The 12,874-nt window shown below is 40.2% G+C and overlaps 1 protein-coding gene across 1 annotated transcript in view; it reads right to left on the reverse strand.

The window, feature by feature from the left end:
• LOC126339334 (uncharacterized) overlaps window positions 1–9,493 on the reverse strand; it is an 81,127-nt gene extending 71,634 nt beyond the window's left edge. Inside the window, exon 1 of the mRNA XM_050001626.1 lies at window positions 9,369–9,493. The gene's annotated coding sequence lies outside the window, so the exon portion shown is untranslated. The remainder of the gene's footprint in view (window positions 1–9,368) is intronic.
• Window positions 9,494–12,874: the final 3,381 nt, after the last annotated feature.

Here is a 12,874-nt window from a genome sequence, read left to right on the forward strand (position 1 = left end):
GAAGGATTTTTCTTGAAAAATTATCTCCAGTTACAAGAAGGGTACAGATATTGATATTTTCAGAGCCACAGCTGTCAGGAGGAGATATTTCTTATACTTTTCAGACTGTCAAATGTGAAAAGATTGGGGCCGCAATTGTAAAATTTAATTGTAATTACAATGATGAATATGTGGCTGTTGTGGCCTTGTGGTTTGAGGTGCCATGTCACAGAGTGCAAGGCCCCTCCTGCTGGCAGTTTGAGTCCTCCCAAGGGCATGGGTGTGTGTTGTTCTTAATAAGTTAGTTTAAGATAGTTTAAGTATTTTGTGTGGCTGGTTTCCTAGACAACTCTGTTTAGCATATGGGGCACATGGTAGAGGTGGCCTGTAGTGGGAATGAATAGGTATTTCTGGCTTAAGGTTCTTGCAGTTGGCAGGTACGAAGAAAAGTTCTAGCATCTCAGCTAGCCAGTTCTTGTGCCCTCCGTGGCCAGTGTTGTGTGTGGACATCAGGACATGAGTGCACGGGATGTACAAGTGTTTAAGCAATCTCCGACATCTAGCCATGTCAACTACTACTACAGAATGAAATGAAGTTGAAATTGTGGTGTTTTCTGCTTCTCAGCACTGTACAGTAGTCCACATCTTGCATTGAAAAGGTGGCAATAGTAATCATTGTTGCTTTTATTTATTTATTTATTTATTGTTCCGTGGGACCAAATTAAGGAGAAGTCTCCATGGTCATGGAACGAGTCAATACATGAAATTATAACACAATATTAGAAACAGATAAAATGAAATATAAAAAAACATATTCAGGTGACAAAGTCATAAGTTTAAATAAAGAAAATGAACAATGTAACACTGGAATTTGCTTAATTTTTTAGCTCTTTCAGGAGCTCCTCGACAGAATAGAAGGAGTGAGCCATGAGGAAATTCTTCAGTTTAGACTTAAAAGAGTTTGGACTACTGCTAAGATTTTTGAGTTCTTGTGGTAGCTTATTGAAAATGGATGCAGCAGAATACTGCACTCCTTTCTGTACAAGAGTCAAGGAAGTGCATTCCACATGCCGATTGGATTTCTGCCTAGTATTAACTGAGTGAAAGCTGCTAACTCTTGGGAATAGGTTAATATTGCTAACAACAAACGACATTAAAGAAAATATATACTGTGAGGGCAATGTCAGAATTCCCAGACTATTGAACAGGGGTCAACAAGAGGTTCTCGAACTTACAACACATATAGCTCGAACAGCCTATTTTTGAGCCAAAAATACCCTTTTTGAATGAGAAGAATTACCCCAAAAAATAATACCATATGACATAAGCATATGAAAATATGTGAAGTAGACTACTTTTCGTGTTGAAGTGTCACTTATTTCAGATACTGTTCTAATGGTAAATGAAGCAGTATTTAGTTTCTGAACGAGATCCTGGACATGGGCTTTCCACAACAGCTTACTATCTATCCAAACGCCTAGGAACTTGAACTGTTCTCTCTCGCTTATAATATGCCCATTCTGTCTGATCAAAATATCGGTTCTTGTTGAATTGTGAGTTAGAAACTGTAAAAACTGAGTCTTACTGTGATTTAGCATCAAATTATTTTCCACAAGCCATGAACTTATTTCATGAACTACATTATTTGATACTGTTTGAATATGACACACAAGATCCTTCACTATCAAGCTGGTGTCATCAGCAAACAGAAATATTTTTGAATCACCTGTAATACTAGAAGGCTATCATTTATATAAATAAGAAACAGCTGTGGCCCCAACACCAACCTTTGGGGAACGCCCCACTTAACAGTGCCCCATTGGGACTGAACATCACTACCACTCTCAATATTGCGGAGAATTACCTTCTGCTTTCTGTTCTTAAAGTAAGAGGTGAACCAATTGTAAGCTACTCCCCTTACTCCATAATGGTCCAACTTCTGCAGTAATATTTTGTGGTCAACACAGTCAAAAGCCATCGTTAAATGAAAGAAAACACATAGCATTCGAAACCTTTTATTTAATCCGTCCAAATCCTCACAGAGAAAAGAGAATATAGCATTTTCAGTTGTTAAACCATTTCTAAAACCAAAATGAACATTTGACAGCAAATTATGTGAATTTAAATGCTCCAGTAACCTTGTATATACAACCTTCTCGATAACTTTAGCAAACACCGATGTCATAGAAGTAGGTCTAAAATTGTCAACATTATCAATGTCTCCCTTTTTATAAAGTGGCTTCACTACCGAGTACTTTAATCGGTCAGGAAACCAACCACTCCTAAAGGAAAAGTTATAGATATGGCTAAGTACTGGGCTAACATACATAGAACAATACTTCAGTATTCTACTAGATACCCCGTCATATCCATGAGAGTTCTTGGTCTTTAGTGATTTAATTATTAACTCAATCTCCCTCTTGTCAGTATCATGGAGGAACATTTCAGGTAACAGTCTCGGAACATTTTTTCCTCTGCTCTGTTCCATCATGAGGTAAACACTTCCTCCTCCTCCTCCTGTTCCTCCTCCCACCCCCCACCCTCTGCTCATTCTTCCTCCTGGTGTAGCTGAGAGAACCAACTTAGGGATTACGTAGTGTTTTGAAAATGTCAATTGCAACATCAAATTCCAAACTGATCAATTTATTGTTTCAATACTGATATAGTGAGCACACACACCAGTCAAACCCCTCTACAGATTGTTTAAGGATTGGCATACAACTGAGCTGATATTTGATATTTTCAGCTACCTCCAATGTAATGGATTTCCTACCAAAAGACCTAAATGTGCCAGTATACATCAGTAGGAGGCAACAGAAAAAAACTGGGCCTTTGTGGAATCGAATGAAATCTACATCCATACTCCGCAATCCACCTGATGGTATGTGAAGAAGGTTACCTTGAGTACCTGTATCGGTTGTCCCTTCTATTCCAGTCTCATATTGTTCATGGAAAGAAAGATCGTCGGTATGGTTCTGTATAGGTTCTAATCTCTCTGATTTTATCCTCATGGTCTCTTCACGAGATATACGTAGGAAGGAGCAATATACTGCTTGACTCCTCAGTGAAGGTACGTTCTCAAAACTTCAACAAAAACCCATACCGAGCTACTGAGCGTCTCACTTGCAGAGTCTTCCACTGGAGTTTGTCTATCATCTCCATAATGCTTTCGTGATTACTAAATGATCTTGTAACAAAGTGTACTGTTCTCTGTTGGATCTTCTCTGTCTCTTCTACCAACGCTATCTGGTATGGATCCCACGCCAATGAGAAGTATTCAAGCAGTGGGTGAACAAGTGTACAGTAACCTACTTCCTTTGTTTTCGGACTGCATTCCCTTAGGATTCTTCCAATGAATCTCAGTCGGGCATCTGCTTTACTGACGATTAATTTTATATGGTCATTCCATTTAAATCATTCCTAATGCCTAATAATTTATGGAATAATTTATGGAAGTAACTGCTGCCAGTTGCTGACCTGCTATATTGTAGCAAATGATAAAGGATCTTTCTTTCTATGTATTCGCAGCACATTACACTTGTCTACATTGAGATTCAATTGCCATTCCCTGCAACATGCGTCAATTCATTGCAGATCCTACATCATTTCAGCACAATTTTCCATTGTTACAACCTGTCAATATACTACAGCATCAGCCGCAAAAAGCCTCAGTGAACTTCCGATGTCATCCACCAGGTCATTTATATATATTGTGAATAGCAACGGCCCTACAACACTCCCCTGCAGCACACCTGAAATTACTCTTACTCTGGAAGACTTCTCTCCAATGAGAATGGCATGCTGCATTCTGCTATCTAGGAATTCTTCACTCCAATCACACAATTGGTCTGATAGTCTATACGCTCTTACTTTGTTCATTAAAAGACTGTGGGGAACTGTATCAAATGCCTTGCGGAAGTCAAGAAACACAGCATTTACCTAGGAACCCATGTCTATGGCTCTCTGAGTCTCGTGGACGAATACTGCGAGCTGGGTTTCACACGATCGTCTTTTTCGAAACCCATGTTGATTCCTACAGAGTAGATTTCTAGTCTCCAGAAAAGTCATTATACTCAAACATAATACATGTTCCAAAATTCTACAACTGATCGACATTAGAGATATAGGTCTATAGTTCTTCACATCTGTTTGACATCCCTTCTTGAAAATGGGGATGACCTGTGCCCTTTTCCAATATTTTGGAACTCTACACTCTTCTAGAGACCTACGGTATACAACTGCAAGAAGGGGGGAAAGTTCCTTCGCGTACTCTGTGTAAAATCGAACTGGTATCCAATCAGGTCCAGCGGCCTTTCCTCCTTTGAGCAATTTTAATTGTTTTTCTATCCCTCTATCATCCATTTCAATATATACCATTTTGTCATATGTGTGACAATCTAGAGAAGGAACTACAATGCAGTCTTCCTCTGTGAAACAGCTTTGGAAAAAGACATTTAGTATTTTGACCTTTACTCTGTCACCCTGTTTCGGTACCATTTTGGTCACAGAGTGTCTGGGGATTTCGTTTTGATCCACCTACCACTTTGATATAAGACGAAAATTTCTTAGGATTTCTGCCAAGTCAGTACATTGAACTTTACTTTCGAATTCGTTGAATGCCTCTTGCATAGCTCTCCTCACAATACATTTCGCTTCATGTAATTTTTGTTTGTCTGCAAGGCCTTGCCTATCTTTAAGTTTGCTGTGAAGCTCCCTTTGCTTCTGTAGCAGTTTTCTAACTTGGTTGTTGTACCATGGTGGTTCTTTTCTATCTCTTACGATCTTGCTTGGCACATACTCATCTAATGCATATTGTCCGATGGTTTTGAACTTTGTCCACTGATCCTCAATACTATCTGTACTTGAGATAAAACTTTTGTGTTGAGCCTTCAAGTACTCTGAAATCTGCTTTTTGTCACTTTTGCTAAACAGAAAAACCTTCCTACCTTTTTCAATATTTCTATATCATTCTGAAATCACTGATTCTGTAACCACTTTATGATCGCTGATTCCCTGCTCTGTGTTAACTATTTCAAATAGTTATCGTCTGTTTGCCACCAGAAGCACTCTGTCCAGGCCAAGAGTGGCCTACCGGGACCATCCGACCGCCGTGTCATCCTCAGATGAGGATGCAGATAGGAGGAGCATGGGGTCAGCACACTGCTCTCCCGGTCATACGATGGTATTTGTGACTGAAGTCACTACCATTCGGTCAAGTAGCTCTTCAATTGGTATCATGAGGCTGAGTGCACCCCATTAAATGGCAACAGTGCATGGCGGCTGGATGGTCACCCATCCAAGCGCTGGCCATGCCCAACAGCGCTTAACTTCAAGAAATCTCATGGGAACCGGTGAATCCACTGCACCAAGGCCGTTGCCCCTTGTCACCAAAAGGTGTAATATGTTATCATCATGAGTCAGTTCTCTGTCTAACTGCTCAAGGTAGTTTTCATATAATGCACTTACAAAAATTTCATTGGATTCTTTGTCCCTGCCACCCAAATAAACGTTTGGGTCTCTCAGTCTATATATGGTAAATTAAGATCTCCACCCAAAACTATAACATAGTCGGGAAATCTACTCGAAATATTTTCCAAATTTTGCTTCAGGTGTTCTGCCACAACAGGTGCTGAGCCAGGGGGCCTGTAGAGACGTCCAATTACTATGTTTGGGCCTGCTTTAACCATGACCTTCACCCAAATTATTTCACATTTCAGATCTTCTTTAATTTCCTTCATTGCGAAAGATGGTTAACAGTGTAATTACATGTGGTGATTATGTTCACCGCATTCCATGCATGATCAGAAAAAAAACGATCGATTTAAAAGACATATAAAAAAAAGTTTTGCATCACCCCAGTACCCAGAACTCCTGAAGATAGATGTTGACTGTGGATATCGTATCATGGACACAGTCCATTTGACTGTTCAGAGATGTCACTAATCCCACCCAAAGATGTAAACAACCAATCATGGGCAGCGCCCAAGAGATGGAGGGGGTCCGACAGCTGATGAATTCCAGTCATTCCACCAGGAAGGAGGTACACGGCCCATGTTGTCTGTAGTTCAAACATGCTTAGACGGTCTACACCGCAGTTCGATCACATCTGCATTGTTACTTTGTGCCTGGAAGGTCTCTCAACAAGGGAAGTGTCCAGGTGTCTCGGGGTGAACCAAAGCAATGTTGTTCAGACATGGAAGAGATACACAGAGATAGGAACTGTCAATGACATGCCTTGCTCAGGTGACCCAAGGGCTACTACTGCAGTGGATGACCGCTACCTACGGATTATGGCTCAGGGGTACCCTGACAGCAACGCCACCATGTTGAATAATGCTTTTTGTGCAGCCACAGGACATCGTGTTATGACTCAATAGGTGCAATAGGCTGCATGATGTGTGACTTGACTCCCAGCATCCATAGTGAGGTCCATCTTTGCAACCTCGACACTATGCAGCGAGATACAGATATGCCCAACAACATGCCAAATGGACCACTCAGGATTGACACCACGTTCTCTTCACCAATTAGTGTTGCTTATGCCTTCAACGAGACAATTGTCGTGTTTTGAGGCAACCCTGTCAGTCTGAACGCCTTACACACACTGTCCAGCGAGTGCAACAAGGTAGAGGTTTCCTGCTGTTTTGGGGTGGCATTATGTGGGGCAGATGTATGCTGCTGGTGGTCATGGAAGGCGCCATAATGGTTGCACGATACGTGAATGCCAGCCTCAGAGCAATAGTGCAATCATATTGGCAGCATATTTGTGAGGCATTTGTCTTAATGGATGACAATTCACGCCCCCATCATGAACATCTTGTGAATGAATTCCTTCAGGATAATGACATTGCTTGACTAGAGTGTCCAACATGTTCTCCAGACATGAACTCTATCGAACACGCCTGGCATAGATTGAAAAGGGCTGTATGACGTGACACACCAACCACTCTGAGGGATCTACGCTAAAGCACAGTTGAGGAGTGGGACAATCTGGACAAACAGTGCCTTGATGAACTTGCGGATAGTATGACATGATGAATATAGGCATGCACCAATGCAAGAGGATGTGCTACTGGGTATTAGAGGTAAGGCACGTACGGCAATCTGGACCACCACCTCTGAAGGTCTCCCTGTATGGTGGTACAACATGCAATATGTATTTACATGAGCAACTAAAAAGGGCAGAAATGATGTTTATGTTTATCTCTGTTCCAATTTTCTGTATAGGTTCTGGAACTGAGGTGATGGAAAACTTTTTTTGGTGTATGTAGCTTCTTTTCAATTTATTTTACAAGATCTGCCTCTTCCCAAACAGCAGAGAATGATGAGCAAGAGAAATCCAACCCCCTGAGAAGTGAATTTTATGAATAAACAGTATATCCTTTGTTATGTAACTGAATTTCCTGTTGTCAGATCTTTCCTCTCCAACTAAGACTCACCAATTCCAAGATGGGGAGGGGGGGCTAGGGGATTTGAAGACGGGGAGGGATCAGTTTAATTAATTAGTTAAGCAAACTGATAGAGTGGAAGGGGGATATTCGAATAACTCAGGCCTGAAAGTTGACTTGTATTGGTGTGGGGGAGGGGGAGGGATGTAAGTTTCCTGAAGGGGAGGAGAAGGTGGAGGGGGAGAGGTAGAGGGTTTCTCAGAAAGACACATTACCCCACAGGGTCATAATCCACTTAGAAGAACAATAGATGAAGGGGAGGGGGAGGGGGCACAAATCTATCAAGTTTACCCATGAATGTATGCAACCCGCAGTAACGAAATGCAATACAACCAGCTTTATGCAACTGCTAACGTGTGCTTGGGTGTAGGAGCAGGTAACCCACTCTGGGTTACCTGTCAGGTATAAATCTTGAAATAGCCTAGTAAATTATCGGCAATGTTTGTTTTTGTTAATTGTTCTGCTCCAATATTTCTTATGTTGAGAAGTAGAAAACTTCAGCAACTGCAGTTATTTTGTTGTGATGGTAATCTCAATTAGGACTTTATAATTAAATGTTTCCCTGAGACATTTAAGTCTCTTTTTATTACCAACGATACGATTGAAGCAGACAAAATGAATTACAATTTGTGCTACGGCCGGGACTCAAACCCGGGTCTTCTTGCTTGCTTGGCGCTGTTTGAAAATCAATTAAAATAGCTTTTAAATCTACGAAACTTGGACATATTTCTGCATTGAGGGCAGTGTTTGCTCTTTGTTCATTTCTTCATGACACAGTCTGCTCGGAATTTTTAGGAGGAATATGTTTTCATTTATTTCCATTGTAAGGCACTAGTCATCTCTACAGCTTCTGCTAACACTGTATTTGTTAGTGTGGAATGTATAGTTGCTAGGCAAGTCCTCATGCAGCTAAACTGGGCTTTTTTCTAGTTCCTACATTGATTTCCTTTCGCTTCTGCAGATCAACATGTTTCCATAGTCATCTTAGATCTTACTAGATCTGTGTATGAATAGTATAATATTATGACGTGCTCCTCATCATACTCTCATAAACAACTGCAACAAGTTGAAACGAAACTGGAACTTCTCTATGAGATATGCACTATGTCCTATCTATGAGACAAGTGAGTCCATTATCTTTCCTAAAAATTTAGTTTGACTCTCGCTGGGAAAATCTGGTTATTTAATCTTATGTGTGTTAGTACCTGTGGAATACTTGGCCTACCAAAGTTAACAATGGTCACTTTAAGGTCTGAGTGCTGTAAGCCTTTAGATGCCAACCAGTTTCATTACTGGGAGATTGCTGAACTCATTACTCTCCTTGTTTCTTCAAGGCTGGTATCAGAAGTATGGAGTGCGAGAAGAATGGTTGTTAAAACACCTCTGCACATTATGATCAGACTATTATTTGTCTCACAATCACTACAGGAAGGATATGTAGGGAATTGTTGGATATTTTTAGATTCATCATTTAATGCTGGTTCATTAAACTTTATAAGTAAGAGTTGAAGCATGTGTAGGGGCATTACATGTTGCGAACTGCTATCGACTGTCGTTAGCATTCTGTGATTGGTGCTTGTGAAACAACCTATTGGATTCCGTAATTTCATATGGTAACATGTGTGTTATAAAACTATGTCGTTTCAAGGAAATGGCATATTGCTGATTTAAAAAGACAGTTCATTCTTGGTACGATTAGTCATAATTAAACGTCACACAATGACGAACTGGCGGTTAAAGCCTTCATGAGATTGAAATTACAGTACGAAAGGTAAGCTGTTGCTAGTTCATCGTGACGCTTAACATTGCTGCTATACAACGTGTTAAATTCCCGTTACAAATTTCTAACTTGTAGAGGGGGATGACTACATAATATTTTGAATAGGAATGCATGTTGAAATGTACCATATATGTTCTCCGATTGTTTCAATTCAGACTCACCCATTTCCGCTTGAGGAATTGAATTAGGTATGATGCAGAGCAATTATTAGGTAACAATTCGAAAGGAAACATAACTAAACATGTATTCATCACTTGAACACATTTATTTGCACTATACCAAAACAACCCGGCATACTGTGTGTACAGAACAGTACTGATGCATTGCAACAGCGGCTCAACGTAGCTACCACCAGCCTTATTACAGAAATTGCACCTACGAAACGTGTTCTGATATACCCTTTCACACCTGACGTCTCTTCAGTTGCTAGTGTAGGCGGCCTGAACTCGTACCACCCAATATTCCTCAACAGGAGTCTTGTAAATTTAATTTTGCATGCGACCTCAAAAGAAGTACTACACACCATCGTGTCTACCCTAACGAATACTGGGCCAAACATCTCTAAGCTCTTTCCCTCAGTAGATGTGGACGCGTTACACATCTGAACTGAAACCGTCGTAGAGCCGAAATGGTACGCTTCTGGACATGGGTTCGTATTGAAAATATTAGATACTCACTCCCTTCTACAAGTTCCAGAAGTTTGTAACGGGATTTACGAACACCCTGTATAAAAGGTTCACGTCCTGCTGAACCTGATTTTTTTTTTTCCTCACCTTCACGTTTCTACACAGTTATTAAGTTAATAGAAGTATGTCCTGTAATATTCGATGGTACGTAAATACAAAAATGTTCTCTCTCTCTCTCTTTTCTCTCTCAGGAGTGAATTGGCGTTGTCAACAACTAAGCATGAAACGCGCAAAAACGAATAAATATTCAAAACACATTGAACATCTAGTAAAACCAATTACCACCCAGAGTAAAAGCATATGAAAGACTGACACACTTGCAAAATAAGTAAAAGGCAATTTAGTCTCAGCTATGTGTAAAGCGGAAAAGAAAATTTGGGAGCTAGTTCTTTTAGGATACTGTACATCTTTACCAAAAAAAGGTATTCCGTTAAAGAATATCTTTAACTACCATTATGAAGTTTTACGTAATTTATTACAACAAATTTTACCAATACCAAAGAGTTTTCGTAAGATCCTCTTGTGTTGGTGTTTTGGAACATCGTTTATTATTGTGCATAAGATAAATGAGCTGCTGCTGTAATTCGCCTGCTGGAATGGCTACCCATCCTTTGTAATTAAAGGCCAACTCCTGAAACTATTTTCCAGCGTTTCTGCAAATAAACTGGCTTTGTTGAGACAGCTTAATGAACACTGTTGAACTCACTTTCAGGGCTGATAAAGTCATAATAGGAAAAATAGTTCAACTTTTCAGTAAATTTAGGAGTTAACTCCTGCTAACACTTTCATTTGTCGTTTATCCAGAGGCCAGTCCATATGAAAGAAGAACTTTAAATATTTATAAACGATGTACATTCGAGGATAACATACCGCCAGTAAAGAAAAAGCGTAACCTTCAGTTCTCTCTACTTCAGGTGAATATTATAAATGTTAGACTGTGGACATATTGTTTTGAAATTCATGTTCGTCACGCCTGTTGTGAGTCGAAAGATCATGAAAATCAATAGGCAGCTCTTTTGGTCTTCGATAGAGCGTGTGACATCAAATTGACATCACGTTTGCATGAAGTTTCGTGAATGTGAATTGCAGGTTACCTGCTATTTTTTTTACGGACCATGGTTACCTGTAGTACAGCAAGCTTTTCAAGTGAACTGTGGAGTTGTCATGTTCCTTTAATTGTTTACAAAGCTAGCAGCCCTATTTTTTGGTGCTTTTAGTTGTTGTAATTGCCTATTGGGAAACATGCAGTTTAAGTGATAAACCCCATTAAAGATGTCAACAAAATGCTTCGTTTTTAGCATAGTTTGTTTTGCTAAAGTATTGATAGCTGAACATGATGTAGATCTTGGAATTATCTCTTGGTATGATTTAATAGCTGACTGTGAAAAGGAAACTAGATACAGACTATAAACATTTTTGAAAGACTTGGTATAAATCGGTAAATGTCGCAGCCTTCCTAAATATGACAACCACAATCCTTGCCTGTTCAAACATGAAATTGTGTCAGAACTTTCATGAAGTATATCAAATATAACTCCCCCCATGAACCATGGACCTTGCCGTTGGTGGGGAGGCTTGCGTGCCTCAGCGATACAGATGGCCGTACCGTAGGTGCAACCACAACGGAGGGGTATCTGTTGAGAGGCCAGACAAACGTGTGGTTCCTGAAGAGGGGCAGCAGCCTTTTCAGTAGTTGCAGGGGCAACAGTCTGGATGATTGACTGATCTGGCCTTGCAACATTAACCAAAACGGCCTTGCTGTGCTGGTACTGCGAACGGCTGAAAGCAAGGGGAAACTACAGCCGTAATTTTTCCCGAGGACATGCAGCTTTACTGTATGATTAAATGATGATGGCATCCTCTTGGGTAAAATATTCCGGAGGTAAAATAGTCCCCCATTCGGATCTCCGGGCGGGGACTACTCAGGAGGATGTCGTTATCAGGAGAAAGAAAACTGGCGTTCTACGGATCGGAGCGTGGAATGTCAGATCCCTTAATCGGGCAGGTAGGTTAGAAAATTTAAAAAGGGAAATGGATAGGTTAAAGTTAGATATAGTGGCAATTAGTGAAGTTCGGTGGCAGGAGGAACAAGATTTCTGGTCAGGTGACTACAGGGTTATAAACACAAAATCAAATAGGGGTAATGCAGGAGTAGGTTTAATAATGAATAGGAAAATAGGAATGCGGGTAAGCTACTACAAACAGCATAGTGAACGCATTATTGTGGCCAAGATAGATACGAAGCCCACACCTACTACAGTAGTACAAGTTTATATGCCAACTAGCTCTGCAGATGATGAAGAAATTGAAGAAATGTACGATGAAATAAAAGAAATTATTCAGATAGTGAAGGGAGACGAAAATTTAATAGTAATGGGTGACTGGAATTCGAGTGTAGGAAAAGGGAGAGAAGGAAACATAGTAGGTGAATATGGATTGGGGCTAAGAAATGAAAGAGGAAGCCGCCTAGTAGAATTTTGCACGGAGCACAACTTAATCATAGCTAACACTTGGTTTAAGAATCATGAAAGAAGGTTGTATACGTGGAAGAACCCTGGAGATACTAAAAGGTATCAGATAGATTATATAATGGTAAGACAGAGATTTAGGAACCAGGTTTTAAGTTGTAAGACATTTCCAGGGGCAGATGTGGACTCTGACCACAATCTATTGGTTATGACCTGTAGATTAAAACTGAAGAAACTGCAAAAATGTGGGAAATTAAGGAGATGGGACCTGGGTAAACTGAAAGAACCAGAGGTTGTACAGAGTTTCAGAGAGAGCATAAGGGAACAATTGACTGGAATAGGGGAAAGAAGTACAGTAGAAGAAGAATGGGTAGCTCTGAGGGATGTAGTAGTGAAGGCAGCAGAGGATAAAGTAGGTACAAAGACGAGGGCTGCTAGAAATCCTTGGGTAACAGAAGAAATATTGAATTTAATTGATGAAAGGAGAAAATATAAAAATGCAGTAAATGAAGC

The sequence above is a fragment of the Schistocerca gregaria genome, chromosome 1, assembly GCF_023897955.1.
Source record: "Schistocerca gregaria isolate iqSchGreg1 chromosome 1, iqSchGreg1.2, whole genome shotgun sequence".
Lineage (NCBI taxonomy): Eukaryota > Metazoa > Arthropoda > Insecta > Orthoptera > Acrididae > Schistocerca > Schistocerca gregaria.